Source organism: Desmodus rotundus, chromosome 13, assembly GCF_022682495.2.
Source record: "Desmodus rotundus isolate HL8 chromosome 13, HLdesRot8A.1, whole genome shotgun sequence".
Classification (NCBI taxonomy): domain Eukaryota; kingdom Metazoa; phylum Chordata; class Mammalia; order Chiroptera; family Phyllostomidae; genus Desmodus; species Desmodus rotundus.
In genome coordinates this window covers 54,179,213-54,199,425 of record NC_071399.1, presented here as the reverse complement: position 1 = coordinate 54,199,425, position 20,213 = coordinate 54,179,213, and the positions used below count along the sequence as shown (strand labels likewise).

The following is a 20,213-nucleotide window of genomic DNA, read 5'->3' as shown; positions in this document are numbered from 1 at the left end:
TGTGCACATCCACCCACAGTGTCTTCATAACATCACCCAACATCTATCACCTTGTGATCGACAAGTCTTTGGACCCTCCTTTCAGAGAGGGACAAGTTCTGGGGCATCCACCAAATCCACATACTTGTATAGGTAGAAATCACAGTGGAGACACTAGCTGTGGGTGAGTTTCCAGGATTGCCTCAGATCCCTCCCTGGCTTGGCCTAATAAATAGATCCTGAATGGTTTTAATCTAAGATTGCTCCTGGATGCACACATAATCTCAGGTGTGCCACTTCCATTCTCTGCTTCTTGGTTTCCTTTATTGCTTTGTATGAGCTAAGTCATCCTTGTGTTGTGTCACACGATTCTATGAGTGACAGTCAGGTCAGGTGATAGCTGCTATGCTTTGGAATGCTGAGAGAGGGGCCTTAGTGAAGGTAAAGGCCACACTCCAGCAGCACACTTACCCTCCACTGAGAATGAAGGGTAACAGAATCTGCTTTAGCTCTCCCCAGGCAAACAGCACCATGGATAAGATGTAATGCCAAGAGGCAGGACCTCTTCTGCTTGAGGCTCTTTAATCACAATAACTTCATTGAGAGTTCACAGATCATTCTCCAATCCATCATTTCATTTGTTCCTCACAACTTTGGACTTGCCTTCCTCTCCAACAAAATATCTGTGTGGATTACCCATCTGTCACCCTTGACTGAAGTCCCCATGGCTGCCTATACTCACTTCTACCACCGACTTCCATGGTCACACAGACTTTGTCGATGGAAACTGCTACACCTTCAAAGCCCTTGATTCCAGCATCTTACTCCAAGATGATCATCTCTCCATCCAACTTGCTTATTCACTGACTTCCTTTAGGATTATTTCTCAATTTTGTTGAGACCTCCAGTTCATTGACCCCTTCTGAGTGATTTCCTTTCTTCACTTCCCTCCTAATCCAACGATATCTATGGCCTATCATGTCAGCAACCTTCTGACAGAATCCTTAACTCCCTTGCCACTATCTCTTTTTATCATTCTCAGTGTTTGTAAATAGAGTTTGATTGGCATTTTAGGTAAAATATCTCTCTGTCACACAGGGCTGCTATGCATAGCAAAGCATTTAGAATCCTAACACCTCGGCACTATGCTTCAATAGTATCCCCAATCATCGTAACAACCCAAAGTCTCCCACAACTCCCCAGTCTCCCTGTCTCCAGTCTAGGGACCTAGAAGATGACAACCCACCTCACTCCAATTCCCTGGGCCACTGTGGCACAGGTAGACATGGGTCTGTGCATAGGGAGATGCACTAGTCAGGATTCTACCAGAGAAGAGAACACTAGAGAAGAGAAGAGGCCACTAGAAAATATATATTAAGAGATTCATTGCCAGAAATTGGCTTTTGTGATTACTGGGGGCAGCTAGGCAAGTCTGAAATTCACAGGGCAAGCTCTCAGGAAGAATAAACTGAACTCTCAGGCAGGAGCTGATTGATGCTGCTATTCATAGGCAGAATATTTTTCTTCTTCAGAGAAACCTAAGTTCTGCAATTAAGGTCTTTCAAGTGATTGGATCAGGCCCACTGAGATTATCTAGGACAACTTCTTTACTTAAGGTAAACTGACTATAGACATTATTCCATATCTATAAAATACCCTCACAATCACACCTAGTTCGGTGTCTGAAGGAATAAATGAGGACTAAAGTCTAGCCAAGTTGACACATAAAACTGTCCATCACAGGAGACTATAGAATTTACCATCTAAACTGGGATTGTCTTGAGAGTGAAAGGGAGAGATTGTCATAATGATGCCAGGACAAGGATCAACTGGGATAGTCACAGGTAAATTGGTCATATGGTCACCCTAACAATGGGGAGGCTAAATCTGCCTTATCAAGTCCCCCTGTGCCTTAACCAAATATTTTCCTAGGGGGCGGAAAATGTTGAAGCCATTATACATGAGCTAGCAGACCTGGAAGGGTCTCAAGCTCATGCATGACCAGGGAGGCTGCAGCAGAAGGCAGAAGATCGAAGGCCTGGGAGTTGGGGGTGGATTTCTAAAACCTCAGACAGTACTGGCTCCTATCTAGCTTCTTCCCTACTTATGTGACCTTTAGGTGATGACATTAGCAATGACTTCTATATAACTAGGAGGGAGCAGCACATGAAAGTTGTTGAGGAAATGAGGCCTAGAGCCATATTTCTTCAGTTCAAATTACTTACTGTGTAACTTTGGGAATATTACATAAGCTCCTTGTGCCTCAGTCTCCTTATCTGGAAGTGGGGATAATGAGTTACACATTAAGATGTTAGGGTAGTTCTCAGAGATGTTAACTGTTGCCACCATCACATCTGACAGACACATTTAGAGCTCGTCCTGCCTCACCTTCAGCAGCATTTGATCTGGTTAATAACACCCTTCTTTTTGAAACACTCTCATTCCCTGGCTTCCATAAAACAATACTGTCCTGACGTTCTTCCTAACTCTCTGGTCACTGCCTCTCAATCCACACTTTCCTCCCAAGCAATCTCATCCAAAACCACAAATTCAGTAACGGTCTCCTGACTCAAATTCCTATGTCCAGGGGAGTCCTTGCTTCCAAGCTTCAGACTCATGTTTTCACCTGCTTCTTGGATGTCTCAGAAGTTCTTAAATTCCACATATCTAAGACTGAAATTACGTTCTTCTCTGCTAAAAAACCTGGGCCCTTCTCCATGGTTCTCCATCTCAGAGAATAACACCATCATCCATCCCATCCCACTAATCAGAAATGAAGGCTGCAGTCCTTTCCATCACCCTCCATCTTAAGTGATATGTAAGAGATCTCACATGTATCTATACCTCATTCTCCCCACTACCACTGACCTAGCCCAGTATTCTGCCTTGACCACTGCAATGCCTTTGACTGGTCTCTCCACATTCAGTCTAGCTCCCCTCCAATTCATTCTCATTTGTAGGTCTCATACACACACACACACACACACACACACACACACCCCTATACAAATGCACATATTCACACACCTACACACATACATACATGTGCACGCACACCTCAAGTTTAAACATCTTTGGTCACCTCTTCTTGCCTTTAAGATAAATACCAGAATCTTTGCTATGGCCTGCAAATCCCTACCTGGTTTGGCTCATGCCTACTTTTCCAGCCTGCCCTCCTCCCATTCTCCCTTCAATCTCTCAGCTCCAGTCAAGTTGGTATTTTTTTCAGTCCCTTGACTGAAATGTACTGTGCACCCTCCCACCCCAGGGTCTTTGCACATGCTATTTTTTCCTGTTGGGAACACATTCATCCTACTTTTAGTTTGATGTCTTTCTGATCCAAGCTTGAATTTCTTTTCCTCAGGGAACCCTTCCTTAAACCATTTACCCACTCCTCCTTCTCTTTACCCTTTCATTTAGGTCAATTCCCCTGCTATACTCTCTAATAAAACCATACTGTTAGCCCTTAGAGAGTATAATCAGTTTGGAAATACATATTCATTAATGTGATGACTTGATTGTCTACCTTACTGGAATGTAAATTCCATGACAGCAGGGACCATGCCTCACTTTGCATTCCTAGCACTTAGCACAGTGCTTGCCACATAGCAGGTGAATAAACAAATGTATAAAAATGAATGGATGATTGAACCATGCGATGCAGGTCCCAACCACTGCCATTTTAGGCTTAGAAAACTGAACTGGATATGAGAAGTGACTTGCCAATGATCACACAGCTAGTAAATACTAAAGCCAAGACTTGAACCCTGTTCTTCTGATGACAAATCAAACAATATATCTTTGTCACTTCACAGAGTAATACTTTTCTTAGAAGCTTGTGGTATATAACTAAGAATGGAAAAGTAAAAACCTGAAAGAGCTTCTTCTCTCTGAAAACACAAGTTCTGGACTTGGGCACTGAATTAGTATCAATACACTCATCATAAAAGAATTTTCTTCTAAGAGGCAGAAACAAAGGTTCAAACGAATTCTTTCACTCAACAACAATGTCTCCTTTCCTAACTTAAAAATAGCCCCTCTCCTTGGCAGGTCTGAGAATGCTTCTCTATTGTCTCTAGGTTCATTTCCCTCAAAGCTTATCTAAGAGTGGAGCTCCTTCATTAACTTCAGAAGGAACTTTGAGCTTCCATTAGCCACCAGAAGCAGGAACACAGTGAGAAGTGGGTGCCGGGTCCTGCGACCAGTGCAGGCCAGCAGGAGAGCTCTGTGGGTAGCACAGACATTCAACGGCCATGGGTGGGTTCACAGCTCTGAAGGGAGAATGACTAGAGAGTTACTCTATGTCCCATCCAGAAGGTGAGGGGGTGACTTCTCAGCCACTATCTCCTAGAAATGGGAAGGGGTAAGACTTATGTGTAAAAACAACAGATCATCTGCTGCTGTAGATAATTATAAGTGTTTAGAAAGAACAATGGCAAGGAGACTATCGTTCCAGTCCTGGCTCCTCCACTAACCCTCTGAGTAGTCTTGGGTAAACCTGTTCTGCTCTTGGAGTGTTAGTTTTCTCTTTGGTAAAATGAAGGAGTTGGGACAGGATGCCTCTACAACTCCTAATATATAATACCTAATTTCTGTCCTCTTATAGTAGGTTAGAAATATCATTTCTTTAGGCTTCAGAAAAGGGTGTTAATACTGAAATGAATTGTTGAATTATTGATAATTGAATTATTTTTATTGCTTCTGCGTGAGTTGGAAAATTTCTAAAACAATCACAGATCTTGATATTTCACATTTATGGAAAATGGGAAAAAATGAAATATATATATCAAACCCCATTCAGGTATTTTTTCCAACCTTCTTCCCTGAAAAAGAACTTAGAAGAACAAAAATATGCAAAATATGACAAATCACCTCACAGGTGGGAAAACAACAAGGGCAATGTGGATGCTGATACTGACCAGCCAGTCCTCAAAGGGATGATCCTTTCCAGAAATCCTGGGCCAGGAAACAATTTGTCTATGGATTGTAAGCCTTTAGGTCCCATTCACCCACATTCTGTAAAATGCTCTAGTAGATTGCAATTTACCTGCCTTTAAGGACCATGCATTACCCCACTTTGCATCCCTAAAAAAAAGACTGATTTACAAAGGAAGTTGGGCTCAATATATTGGTCATACTGTCACCAATGGAATATGTCTGAACACAAATTTTATCATGGTACTTCTTGACATAAAACCCTATGGTGGCCCTATACCTCTTTCAGGAGAGAGGACATGGGTATATATACTTTCTGCCCATTTCGCAATTTCCCTAAATGAAAAGAATCACTTAGGGAACTTGTTACCAAAAAACATTCCCCCAAAATATCACCAGTCCCTCTCTCTGAGTAACAATCTCCAGAGAAAAGGCCTAGAGATCTGTTCATGCTTATTGTTTTATAATTTGTTTTCTTAATAAATCCTTCACTCTTCAACATGAATTCTTTATCATCAGGAAAAACTGGATACTGTTCCCTAAAAAAATAAGATAATGATGCTGACTGCAACATCATTTTTCATAGCCTAAAACTGGATAGAACCAGTATCACTATCAATAAGGAAACAGATAAATAAAATACTGTATTCATAAAATGGGATTCTATGCAACAGTTAAAATGAATGAATTGCTCTATCAATATGGATAGAGCCAAAAACAATGTTGAGGAAAGAGAAAAGCATGATGCAGAATGATGTATTATAGCATAATACTCATGTATGTAAAATGTGCTGTAAATGATCTGAAAGGATAAATACAAATGAACAGTCTGCCTCAGGGAAGGGGTGTAGAGCAAGGAATTAGGCAAGAGGTGCTGGTTTAAATGTATCTATAGTGTTTTTATTTTTAAGGATAGAAATGGTTAAATGCTAATGGTTTTTAGGTCTGGGTGATAGAAATACAGATACGGATGTCTACTAAATTATTTTTCATGCTTTTTTAATTCTCAATATTAAAAACAAAGTATGAGCTCTTTAACATAACATAGAAACTCTTGGTGATCTGATCTTGCCCTGAATCATCTTCTGCCCCTTTCCTGTGTACACTGTATGTATTCCAGTGATACTAAAGTACTTCCTCTTCCCCTACACAATGGTGTGAACAGCTCCTATGACTTTGCACACAAGGTTCCCTTTGCCTAACCTGCAAAGGGATAGAGCCCCACATCTGCTGGCAATCTTCTTCATCCTCCAGTGCGTAGTTCTACTGTCACCAGCCCTATGAAGTACAATCCGTCTTGTTCAAAAAGAAGCAGGTGCTCTTTTGATGCAGTCACCGGCAAGAAGTGCCCGCAGCGTTGTGGCTGAGACAAGACAAATTCACATGGACTATCAAGTCCTGTGGAGGAAAAGGGATGGCATAGCCACTCCCTCAAGGGGAGAATGCCTAGGAGTGCCTCACCACTTTCTCAAGAGGAGAGCATCCCTACCCTTGCCTTGACAGGCTTTTATTGGCTTAATTTGCATTGGAATACAAGGTATACATGGAAAGCTCATCAATCATTGTCAGACAGTAATAGTCAAATAGATAACATTCAAAGAACTCTGAGGGCTTATTTTGAGTCAGAGTCACATAGCTAAAGGGCCATAAAACTTTAGGGAAACAAACTCATTTCATGCTTGGACCTTTATCATTTAAATTGAGGGCATTAGCAAAGCAGGTTTCATAGAATTTTATGCATTCTTTCTTAGGCCTGATCACCCCAAGGAACCCACCCTTTCCAGCACAAGGCCGCACCCACCTCTGGCATTGTTTCAGGCTTAGGTCAAGCAAGGGAAGTAAGGCAGCCAAGAGATTAGGAGACTTCTTGCAGACAGAATGAGGACTCAGGCTATGTCAAAGCCACGGGGTGAGGGTCCATCACCCCCTTTTTCTATAGCCCCCCAAGTCCTTCCCTGAGGGCCTCTTCATAACCATGCCTGTCTTAGGTCATCCCTCCCTTGAGGAATCTTACCCATCATTGGCTAACGGGTCATGCACTGGGGGCCAAGCAGGGTGAAGTAAAGTGGGCAGAGGTGGTGCTCCTGCCAGGGGCGTAAGCTTTGTCTCCTTAGTGGCTTAGGGTCCCAAGGTCTCTCACTCAGCCTTAGGTTAGCCATGGGGGGTTACAGTCTCTGAAACTAGGTGGGGCAGTTCCCAACACTCTTTGTTATGCCCTGGCACAGATTTTATTATTTGAATGTCCAGCATCTAGCCCAGTGCATAGCATACAGTCTGTATACTGTTAAATCCTTTGGATGAATAAGGAATGAAATAGAACATTCAACCAGTTTCCTACATGCAAAACTCTCCTGCATAGATAACATACTAAGTGCCAATTAAAAGAAACAGAGTTCAGGGGTATGAACATCACTCTCTTTAGCTCTTTACAACAGGCAAGGAAAGAGTGAGAGAAGACTGAGGTGGCCATCTTAAAATACATAAAAGGCTTTGAAAGGAAAATTGAGAATAACTGCTCCATTTCCACCAAGCACTGAGATAATGAGCTGAAATTATAGCTGGAAAGATATTGATTGGATATTGAAAAGGATTTAATAAGAACAATATACTGTAGTAGGAAAGAACATAGTTTTGGAGTCAGACAGACCTCACAATAAATACCAACTCCCCTGCTCAATGACTGTTTAACTTTGGCCACTATTTCATCTCTCAGAGCCTCAGTGTCCTCATTTCCAGAACAGCCATAACATCTACCTTACATGTTACTGCGAGCATTCAAAGGCAGAAAATGTAAAGCCCTTGACACATGATAGTCATTTCCCCTAAATCATGATAGAGCTAAAATAGGAAATTCCTCTCTTGCAACTTTTGAGGTTAGGTCGTACAACAGTTGTTTAGTAGAAATCCTAGCTTGAAGCGGAAGGATGGACTTTAGGAACCCCACAGGGGCCTTTGATCCTTCCAGTCTATTATGTCACAAAACCCCAAGGGCTACCCATGGAAAAGGGCTTTAAATTCCCTGTCTAGAAGGCAGACTATTCAGAACAATAAGGTCATGGTTAGAGCCACATGATACTTTGCAGGGCAGGTATTCATTCAGCAGTGGTGTTTTTCTCTTATCTCTTTAAAAAAGAGATGTCATTTGTGGTCCTGGTAGCAGCCTAGGCTAAACTGTTTAGCAATTTCATTTTTAAAGATAATACTTAAATTGTCTTTTAAAACTTTCATTGCAAAAGGTGATAGTTAAACTGTCTTCCTTCAGCCCTAACATCAACACCTTCCCTGCTCTCTCCAGGATAATAGGCTCTGGGATTGTGCTAAAATTGCTCTTCCTCCACTTCTCCCAGTTGGTGACAGCAATGAGGACCTGCTCAAGACTCTGAGATTCTTTTCTGTTCCAATCCATTCGTGCTCAGATCCTGACCTGATTCTAGCAGCCTCCATTTATAATGAGATCAGTCTTTGCTTTAGCCTACTCTAGTGGAGAATATATATTTTTTGGACAGTAAGATTAGAATTCACACCTAATTTGAAAATCATATGATCCAGGATCAAGAGGGCTAGCAAAGCTAGAACTATAAGGCTGCCACCTACCCTACTCCATCTCCCTCCTGCCCTCTGTTCTTCCCTTCTCCCTCTCCTATCTCCCCTAACCTACCCCTAGTGGAATGACAAAGAGGTATATTTTCCAGAATTCCCAACAATCTGTTCCATAATTAATAGTGCCCTTCCTCCATTTACACTATTTATACTTGGCTCCTCAAGAACCGACCAAGAAGGTGGTTATTTCCTTCATAGAATGTGACAGGGTTCAACACATAATGGACAAAATGTCATAATAGCTCAATAAGGGCACTTTGTAAATCGTATGGAACAAGTAATTAAAAAAAAAACCTCTAAAGGAAGATTCAATTCCAAAGGGATGAATGCTTTTGGGTTTTTGACAAAGCAAAATATTCCAAAATCCAATTGTATAATAGGGCTTTTCCCCACAGCACTAGCACATATCAGTTCTCTTTTCAGGGCAACACGTTTATTTCAGTTCCAACCTACTTTTTCAATTGTGGGTAATTAGAAAAACTAAAAGTGCATATCTTATTGCTTAATTTAGAGTTTACCACTGTGTTTCTAGGCCTTTCTTGGGATGTGCTTTAATGATACAGAACAAAGAAAGATTTTTATGCAACTTTAACTGCTTGAAAAGAACAGTGAATAAAAGTCAGGTTATGTCCTGATTTTTAAAAGAAACCTCATCCTATTATTTTAAACACCAGCTTTTGAACATGGAAGCTCAGCTCTTGTGTAATAAACTGCACCAGAAGTTGTCAGAGCTCTCAGCACCATTTTGCTGGTCATTTCTCTGAAATTCAGACACTTGTTACATGATTTCCACCAGCATCATCAATAAAAATTGTGTTGGATGACCATAGTGGAAGCCACGAATGTTTATGGGGTGTCTATCTAAGGAGAGGTAAGAATCTACATCAGGAACAAGAACAATTGTATAGAATCACAGACTCCCAATGTTGGCAGAAACTTGGGGCACTTCTAGTCAATAAAAATACACTGCAAGCCCCATATGTAATTTTACATTTTCTAGTAACTAAATTTTTTAAACATGAAATTAATTGTAACAATGTATTTTATTTAACCCAATATTTGCAAGACACTATTTCAATGAGTAATTCATATAAAATTATTCATGAAATATTTTACAGTTTTTTTATACTAAGGCTTCAAAATCTGATGAGTATTTCACACTCAACTGACATCTCCATTTGGCTGCTAAATTTTCAATGGCTAAAGTGAAATGTAGCCGTACGAAAACAATGAAGTATGTTTAACAGAAAAAAATATTTTATACTGCTTTGGTTTTTAGATATATTTTTTTCCTACAGGTTTATTGAAGTATAATTGGCAAATAAAATTGTATATATTTAAATTGCAACATAATGATTTGCTATTTGTTCATATGGAAATGATTACCACAATCAAGTTAATTAACACATCCATCACCTCACATAGTTATGATTTTTTTATTAGAATGCTTGAAACCTATTCTCTTAGTAAATTTCAAGTAGATGATACAGTATTATTAACTATGTCACCATGATATACATTACTTCCTCAGGACCTATTCACCTTATAACTGAAAATTTATACCCTTTAAACATGTCCCCATTTTCCCTACTTCCCAGATCCCAGCAACCACCATTCTACTCTGTTTCTCTAAGTTCAACTTTTTTGGTTTTTAGATTCCACATGTAAGTGATACAATACTTGCCTGTCTTTGTCTGGCTTATTAACTTTAGCATAATACCCTCCTGGTTCATCCATGTTGTCATAAATGACAATATTTCCTCTTTTTTACGACTAAATAATATCCCATTATATACATGATGGATAAAAGAAGATGTGATATGTATCCACCATCTTCTTTATCCATTCACTCATTGACAGACACTTAGATTGTTTCCATATCTTGGCTATTGTGAATAATGCTATAATGAACATAAAAGTGCAGATATCTCTTCAAGATACTTATTTTGTTTCATATATATATATATATATATATATATATATCCTTCATTAAAATTTAAAAAGTAGTTCCTCAGTTACACTAGTCAGATTTCTAGTACTCAGTGACCACATGTGGCTAGGCTACCATATTATATACAATGCAGCACTTGAGGTCTTATAATCCAAGGCCACACAGTGCAAGAATCTTGACCAAAGCCTCACCAGGCTCTGAACCCTGCCAGCAATGAGACCCCCTACTCCTCCTGCAAAATGGCCCAGCCAGTGGTCAACTCAGGTGCTTAGAAAACTCTTCCTTATTTTGAGCTGAAAACTGCTGCCCTGTCATTTCCGTCTTCAGATCCTAGTTTTGTCTTCCACAGAATATATTCTTCCCTCGGGGGTGATGGGAAAAGCCCACAAAGCCTCTAGAGGTCAGACAGGTTCAGTGCATCTCCTGGGGCCTCTTCCCTACAGATCAGAGATCAGCCTGCCCAAAGAGTATCATGTCCATTTAAGAGGAGTCAAGCTTTATGACAGAACCTCTTTCCTACCTCTGTCCCCATGATCAGGACAGAGAGGAGGGTTGACAAGAAGAGCAGTTAATAATGGTTTTTCCCTGAGGCCAAGTGGCTCTGTTCTTTCTTTCTCTGCTCCCACCATAAACACAGCTGCAGAGCGGTGACCCTCCAATGCTACAGAAAAAGAGCCCACATAAAACTGAGCACTGGGTATCTGGCACTGAAGATTTTTCAGAGGAAGCACTTTCGGAGGAAAGATGAGCAGAGTAGGGTAAAAACAGTTAAATTTTAATACACATATAAACATTAGTTTTTCATAAATCGGGTCAAATGCTGTTATCGTGGATTCCTTACCCCATCTCCTGTCAGCATCCTCACCCCATTCTCTCACCCCCACCCCACTAACTCATTTTAAGATCACAGCATGTGTTGTGTCCTAGATTTTCCCCTGAACTTACATAATCTAGTACAGCCCTTCTTATCATACTAACAGAATTTGAGTGGCTTGTCATGGTTTGTTTTATAAAACTAAGATCTTATATACACTTTCCTGCACCTTGTTTTTCTCACCTCTCTTTCAGCACTATGGAAAAGACAGCCTTCTCTGTATCTCATCCTGAGCCTAGTTCTGCCCTCAGACTGGAGGGCTGGCAGGAGACAAAGGGCAAGATAACTGGTAGGTGTGCACCTGCCAGCCACATGCACATGTTCACACTCTGCACGCTCTGGAGTTCTGTTCAGTCCTAGCCACCAAAGTAGGACTAGCTCACTTGGCAAAGCAGGGTTAAGACCACAAGGAGTCCCCAGGCCTCAAGGTGGCTGGGAGTGATTCTGCAAGCATCAGCTTGGCCGCCTCGGTGAACTGGCAGAGAAGAAGGAGTGAACCCCTTCCTGCCCCCATGCACCCTGCGCCTGTACCCACACTGCCCTCACCTTTAGTGCTCTGTGTTGCCAGCACACATGCACATTCTCCCCACCCCCAAGGTTGGGGGAGCATCCAGTAAATTGAACTGTAAGCCCATAATTGGAAACTTACAGGTTTGCAGGTATGAATGGAGTTCTTTACACCAGGTGTACCAAGTTGAAAGAAACAATTACGCAGCCAATCCAGGGAGGAGCACTCATTTATCTTAGGAAACCTTCAATTGCTGCCCTTTACTTTGCTTGCTTCCCTTCTCCCATCCCTGCCCTCTGCCCCAGACCCAGGCAGCATAATGCCCCCCAAGCACCCAGATCACCCTTTAGCACCAGTTGTCTCAGGAAAGAAGTGGGAATTATGTTGCCCAAACTGTTCCATGCATCAGCACCAGAAGTACTACTGAAATTATGGGGAAATGTTTCCTTCATCCATTTTTAATTGCTGCAGATTATAATGACATTTTTTGAAAAATAAATGCTTAACCACCTTTCCTTAGATTTTTCAGGCCTAAGGAAGATGGTGATGTAAAGCTTTCAGCTAGTAGCTTAGTTTATTCTGGTGTCTTTTCTTTTCTTTTCTTTCAGCCTATTATTTATGGTTTAAATTTTTTGCACCCTGGTGCTTGGCCTGCTTTCCTTGGGAGGATAATTAAGAAAAAGAATGTAGATTTTCAGGCATTTTTTTTACCATTGGGCTGGAGGCAGTAGAAACGTTTAGGGGGGAAGAGGGAAATATGAGAGAAAGAACCAAACACTACTGCATGCAAAACCAAAACCCCAAAATAAAATATCATATTTCCCTAAAGTACATTAAGGTGTTATTCTTGGCATCTGGGACAGCATAACCTATTATTCCAACACTCAGTGGATTCTGTTAGGCAAATGGCTAAATGACAGGACTCGTGTGTGTGGACAAATTATCATATAGCTCGTCTGTGACCAAATGGTCTTATAATTGAAATGGGATCAGGATTCTCCAAAGTATGTGTGCCCTGCAGCTGACCCAATCTTGTTACACGTCTGTGGGCCTGTGAGACAAATGGGATCAAGAATGAGAGCCAAAACAAAAATGGAAGAAAAAAACAAAACACTGCTCCTATTATATAAAGGAGTTAGTGTTTAATTGGACAAGGGTCATGAATTGCAGCCTTCAAAATAAAATAGAGGAAAATAATAAAACTTTCTCCATGAGTGACTTTTTCTACCCTTGAAGACAATGATAATGAAACTGACAAATATACCTTGGAGGCCAGCTTCAAGAATCAAATCGATTTATTTAATAATTTAGGAATCACTTCCAGCCATCTCTCCCATTAAAATCTAAGGGCCATTGTATTCTCTATTTCCTCGGTTCCTTTCCCTTCTCTTAGTTATGCCTCACTGGCTTTAATAAATAAGTAATACGGAGGGGAAAAACACTTATCTGGAGTGCCTCGTCTTTGCCTTCACCCTGCAGGGCTCTCTGATTCTTGTCTACCTGGAAATAAATAGAGTTGAGAGCAATCTTTTCTCCCGTAAAAGCTGGGGCAGCAGGGTTGGAGGCATGTGTGGTCTCAGCAGCCCAGAGCCCAGAGCACTGTTCAAGCCCAAAGAAGAACTGCAGAATAATAACACATTAAGACAAGCTCAGAGAGGCAAGAGCTCATTCCAAAAGCAGAGCGTGTGTGCATAGGCGACTTTCCAGCTAGTAAATGGCAAGAAACCACAGTGACTAGTAGGGGAATTCTGAAAGATCAAAGTAAACTGTGATCATTTGTAGTTTATTGCTCAAAAACGAGGGCTGCTGAACCCAGCCACAGCTATATTTCCTCCTGATGCTTTGAAGAAAATAGGAAAGAGATTGCTATTATACAGTAGGTCTCAGAAAGCAAACTTGCTGACAAGGCAGGATCATGGAGCTACTCAAGTATAGTCCCTCTTCACTCCCACTTTGGGCAAGCATGCTTCTCCTCACCCTGAGGCCTCAGGGACCTGGGAGCTCCCAAAGCCACTGCCCATCTGGAGTAGGTGAGACCTTTCTCCCCAAAGGAGCCACCCAAATAATGGCACAGAAACCACAATTGGCCATTGACCACACAGAATTCGTCTACCACCAACACCTTCAGCCTCCAGGGCACAACCCAGGCCTGTTGGCATAACGAGCATCCATGCCTCAGCTTCTGCCTGAGCTCCCACAAGTCACCTCTCAGAGCCTCTCTTCCTACACCAGCTGTTTCTACAGTTTGCAGGTCCTTCTCCAGACTGTGGCAGGGCTCCTCCCAACTGGAAATCCTGCCCCCCTACACTTCTCCTACCCACCTTTCTAGTAGACTAAATCTTTTTTTTACCTTGTAAGACATGGTTTAGGCAAAAACCCACATATACCCAGGAATTTCTTTACACTGCATTCTTGCCACTCACCACCTGAGAATGCAATCACCTGCATGCTTTCTTGGTTTCGTATCCTCAGACCTAGCATATGCCCTGCACATACAGTAGGTGCTTAACAAATGGGTGTTAATTAAATGTCGAGGGAAGCCAAGCTGGCTCACTGCTCCTACTCTGGATTTTTCATCTGAGAGAAAGAGAAGGCAAGAGCGGGCTGGAGTTTTCGGTCTCCCCTGGAAACCAGTGTTTGACTCATCACCCAGCTGCCATAGTGAAGGTAATTTATCCCTGCCAGAAAATCACAGGCACCAAGTCATGTAGCAACTTCTCTCCTTCCACAAATTAATGATGATTCTGGTGTTAATTCCATAAATAATTCATGAAGTCAAATATGAGGTATCTCTCAGCCCCCACCATTCATACTATGAAGTTTCACCCACAGGAGAAATTTAAACACAAACCTAGAAGCCTCTTTGGTTTACAGGAAATACCAATATAGCTAAATACCTGTCAAATTTAGTCAAATACCCTTTATTACATTAATACTTCACTGACTACCCTGTCCATGCTAGGCACAGGACTGGGTGAGACTAAATAAAGAACACAGTCTCTATAATAAAGGACACAGTCTCTCCCCTACAACCTAATGGAAGTAGCCAGAAAACATCACAGAGTCTTAAGCACTAAACAGACAACAAAATGAGGTTGTATAGCACAGTGGTTAAGTCTCTGTTCTCTGAAGTCAAGTAGCCCCATGTTCCAACCCCAGGTCCTCAGTCTGTAAACTTAAACCAGTTCATCTGTGTCTAAGTCTTGGTCTCATTTGTTAAATTGGTATGATGACAATAATAGTATCTACCTCACAGGGTTGGCCTACTGAAGGAAGGCAATTAATGATAGGGATTAACATTAATATCATGATATATAACACACTCAGAGAAAGCTTGGAGAAAATGAGTTTCAAACAATGTTCAGTAGGGGGTATGAAAGATGTGGAGAAAGATCAGCTACATAATTTTCAGGGCTCAATGCAAAATGATAATGCAGGTCTCCTTTTTCAAAAAGTATTAAGATTTTCAAGATGGTGACAACAAAGCTTTAAAGCAAATGCAGGGTTCCTATAAGCAAAAGGTGCTGGACAACTGCACAGGTCCTAAGCCCATGAAGCTGGTCCTGGGAGAAGGTGTGTTCCCCCCAATCCCCAACACATGGCTGATACTAGGGCTGCAGGAGTGGTGGTTTGGGCTTCCTAGGAACTGAGCTCAAAGTATCAGAATGAATGGAAGGTGTATCTGACTGAACTACAACCTCAGAAGTGACCCTGCAGGGAGCAAGATGCTCTTGGCAGCTGTATTGGATTGTATGCACACATGTAAATGACATCATTTCTCCCCCCACTTCTCCAATGCTGTCAACAGGCAAGAGAATGCATGTGGCTACTTTCCCAGGTCCCTTAACTGGCCTGGCATTCCTAAAAGATGTCAGTGGAATTCCAGGGATCTGAAAATCAGGACACATAGGTACCAGCACAGGACCTCTCTCAGGGCAAGTAATCTCACATCTCTGAACATCTGAGTTCCTCACCTGTGAATTGCAGAGACTAGACTTACTACTGGTCTCCAGGTCCCTTCAGGATCAAATATTCTGTTTCTGTGCAATAGCAGCAGGAGGAAGAAAATAAAAGTCTGCAAAGCCAGAGTAAAGTAATAATAATTTTAAAACAAGCTATATACCTGCTGACTTTTTAATATCCCATTTCTGGCATGGAAAAAAAACATATTATGCAAAATAAAATGCTCTTGAAAACTCTCATAACATCCCGTGTGCATTTCATTTAGCAGGTGAGGTATATTTCATGTCATTAGGCTTTGTGTAATAGGGGCTCTGAAGCCCAATCACTGATAACTCTCTATTTAGACCACTCGGCATGGGGAGCATATACTCATATTTCCTGAGCATCACTGGCTGGTTTTATTGCTTAGAACATTTGCATAGATCCAAGCAATTATCCCCAGAAGGTGGATCATTTGCTCCTGCTTTTCCTCACCTGAAGTTGCTATCTTCAAACCTCCTTCTTGGAATCATCTCCCTGATTCGCAACTGAAACCATCCACTGACCAATACACTACAGGAACTCGGGAGACCCCAAAGCCTGCCAGGACCCATGGCCCTTTCCTCTGGAAACTCACCTAAGGAATTCAGCATCTTCTGGTTCTCAGACTGTAGTGTGCATGGCAATTACCCAGAGGGCTGTTAGACATGATTGCTGGACACAACTCCCCGAGTTTCTGATTGAGGCCCCGGGATGGGGCCTCAATATTTGCAATCCTAACAAATTCCCAGCGATGTTGATGCTACTAGTCCCAGAGCCATGCTTTGAGAACCACTCCATCTGAGACTATCGAAGTCCCCTCTTGTCTATGGGAGCTATATCCCAAGACCCCCAGTGGATGCCTGAAATCGCAAATATCACTATATGTACTGTGTGTGATTTTTCCTGTATAAAGTTTCATTTATAAATTAGTCACTGTAACAGGGGTGTCAAACTCATTTTCACCTGGGACCATATCAACCTTGCAGTTGCCTTCAAAGGGCCAAATGTAATTTTAGGACTGTATAAATGTAACTGTTCCTTAACAGTTAAGTGAGAGCTCTGTGCTGCCGCTGGGTAGAAACAATGTGCCAGGCCACATAAAACAAGGTAGAGGGCCAGATTCGGTCCATGGGCCTTGTGTTTGCCACCTGTGCAGTAAGAGATTAAACACAATAACTAATAAGAAAATGGAACAATTGTAAAAATATGCTGTAATAAAAGTATGGGGATGTGGTCTCTCTCTTTCTTTCAAAACATCTTTTACTGCACTCACTTTTTTACTTAAAGGAAACATTTTATGGCTTCTTTTTGGCATATCTAACTTGCCAGCATCACTACTCTTGTGCTTTGGGGTCATTATTATATAACATAACACAAGGGTTATATGTTAAGCGCTGCGAACTGTACACAAGCACTGCGATACTGTAACGGTAGTTCTGATAACCTAGACAGCTACTAACAGGAGGGGAGCATCTACAGTGTAGATACACCAGACAAAGGGATGACTCACATCCAGGGTGGGATAGAGCAGGACTGCTCAAGATTTCATCAAACTACTAAGAACAGTGCACAATTTATAATGTGAATTTTTTATTTCTGGAATTTTCCATGTAATGTTTTCAGACTATGGGTGACTACAGGTAACTGAATCCGCAGAAAGTGAAAACTCAAATAAGTGGAGATTATTGTAAATAATAGCAAGTTTCTAGTTGAGTCAAATTTCTAAAGTAAGATCAGGCTAAGGCTTACATGTGCATAATGAGTGAAGGGAAAGGCAGTCAGAAATCCTCAAAGGATGGGCCTACTCTTAAGTGGGATTCACTATCTCTGAAGTAGGTTTCCACCTCTGCATAGGGATGAGTATTTTCCTGTGGCCACTCATTCCTGGATGTTGGATTGGGGACTGGGGGGAGACTCAGCAGAGAGAACCAGCCACTCACTGCTCATAGAGAGTTCTCAGTCCAAGAGTGTTACAAGGGAGAACATACTTCTCATGTGGACTTGGGCCTGGGCTGGAGTCTAACTTTGAGAGAGGGAGGTGGCAGGGAGAGAACACACGTGTGGTAACACCAACCGTGTCTCCTAGTCCAGACCCATGGCAGCCCGACATGTTTGTCATGTCCAGGCCTGAAGAGGGGTTGAAAACTCTGATGCCATGAGGGTAGCATGTGATCAACGCATGAATCAGATAAGGACACTTTTGCCCTTCTGAAGGGTGCCCTCCTTCCAATGGGTTTTCAGCTTCAAAACTTTGAAAACACTGTGCGAGCCAAATGCAAGTATTAGCAGGCTGGGCTGGGCTGTCTGCAGGGCTGCCAGTTTGGGATCCCTGACCTAAAGTAATAATAATATTGGCTGAAATGTACTGGCTACCTACTCCATGCCAGGCACTTTTATCATTATCCCCATTTTACACCTGGGAAAACTAAGACAAAGGCAAAGGTACTGACTTACCCTTAAATTATGCAGCTAATAAAGAGAAGAGCTGGGATTTGGATCCAGGCAAAGTGGTCACGTAGCAACACAGCAGAGGCTCCTGATGTGAAGGCCACTCCTGTGGGAAGGGAGTGGCATCTCTCCTAAAAGCAGCTAGAGCAGATTCTCCTGGAAGAAACCAGAACTTGTCAAAATAGTCTTAGATAAGCCAAACATAATCTATCACCCAAGCTGGGATGTCTTTCAGAATAAAAAGTGGCACTGTTAGAAACTATGCTGGCACAAGCGGTGTAAACCAACATAGTCCCCAGTAAACCAGGAGTCGTAAAGGCTCCACTGTAGGTCATTCTGGTGGGACTTAGGCTTAAAGATGGTCTCTGCCACTCTGAAGACAGAGAGGAGATAAACAGGGAGAAGACAGGAGCTGAAAGGGATGAGTAAACCATGCCTTAGATCATCTAGTTGGTGATGATGGGTATTTTTTCCTCCATTTCTGCCTGTTTGGTTTTTTTTATTTTCCACAAACTCCAGTAAAGACTTATTAAATATGCCCCTCCCTGTCCTAACCACCTCCACCACCACCAATAGTTAGGTAGAACTAACCAAGAAGGAAAACAGAGTATGAAGCAGGGTCCATTCTTCTCTTTCTCCCACCATATAAACTCTTCCCACTGTTATCATCCTTGGAGGGTCTTGTCTTACAGGGGAAATTTTACCTAAAATCACAATTCCTGTTTAAAGTCTCTATAGCAAGTTCCTCATCCAGGAATCAATGACTCTAGACTCAAAACCTTGATCATTTTCAAAGAGCTCTTACATGCCTCTCTCATTTTGCCTTGACAACAGCATAGGTGATAGGTTATACTACCCCGCTCTATACACAAGGCCCAACAAGAGCAATGACAGCAGCCAATGCTGAAATGGAGGTAATCAAACCTGATGAAACGCTGGCTTGACTGGGCTGGGTCTGTTAACTGGGAATAATTACCATCTCTTTCCTTTAGGATCCCACACAGTGACCAGGGGGTGGTTCCTCTTCAGTAAGTAAAATGATTGAGGAAGCATTTTTGTTTTGTGTGGAATTGGTTTTAAGCAGCAGGTCCCCACAAGTGAGCAGCCCCTGGGTCGTGCCCAGTCCTGGCTCATCTCTCTTCCCTACACAGCTGCCAGCAGATGTCCTTCCCACAGAAGCCCCAGCCATCCAGATGGCACGGGGAGTCTAACTGCCATTGTTAGCGCTGATGGTGCATTCCAAGAGAGCAGAGAAAATCAGCCAGCAGAGAAAATGTCTCTTCTCTCTGAGGAGCCACCTACTGCCTGTGTTTAATACTGAGAAGCATCCCACTAAGCTGCTTTTACCATCTGTGCCTGAAGGAAAGGACTAGAAGCCCCCTCTTGCTTTGAGAACATTTGGAAGCCATTAAGAAGGGTGCTCTTGCCACTCACTGGGCCAACCCTGAAGAAAAGACATTAGCCTCAAAGACTAATAAGACTGATAAGACCAAGTAGTGGTGAATATGTGGAACATCAGGACTCATACTCTGCTGAGAAGCTTGTAAATTGGCAACCACTTGGAAATCTGTACAAGATCATCTAGAAAAGTTGAAGACATACATTTCCTGTAAACCTGCAATCCCACTCTGAGGTATGTGCCCTACAGAAATGCGCACCCACATGTGCCAGAATGAACAGACTAGAATGTTCATACTAATGTGGCTCATAATTACCACGAACTTGAAAAAACTCAAATGACCATCAACTGTAGAATGGAAAAATAAGTTGTGATAAACACATTAATACCTTTACCATTGTTATTACACAGCAATGAAAATGTCATGATAATCTTAAGCAAAAAGAATATGAAAGACAAAGGAACATGCATAATATGATTCCATTTTGATAATGTTCAAAATCATTAAAATATCAAAACATCCAACACTACCCCC

General features: G+C 41.9%; 1 long non-coding RNA gene across 1 annotated transcript in view; it reads right to left on the bottom strand.

The window, feature by feature from the left end:
- The window catches only part of LOC123480340 (uncharacterized), a 35,536-nt gene extending 17,111 nt beyond the window's left edge, over positions 1–18,425 (bottom strand). The window contains exon 1 of the long non-coding RNA XR_008425922.2: positions 18,286–18,425. This is a non-coding gene — a long non-coding RNA (uncharacterized lncRNA). The remainder of the gene's footprint in view (positions 1–18,285) is intronic.
- Positions 18,426–20,213: the final 1,788 nt, after the last annotated feature.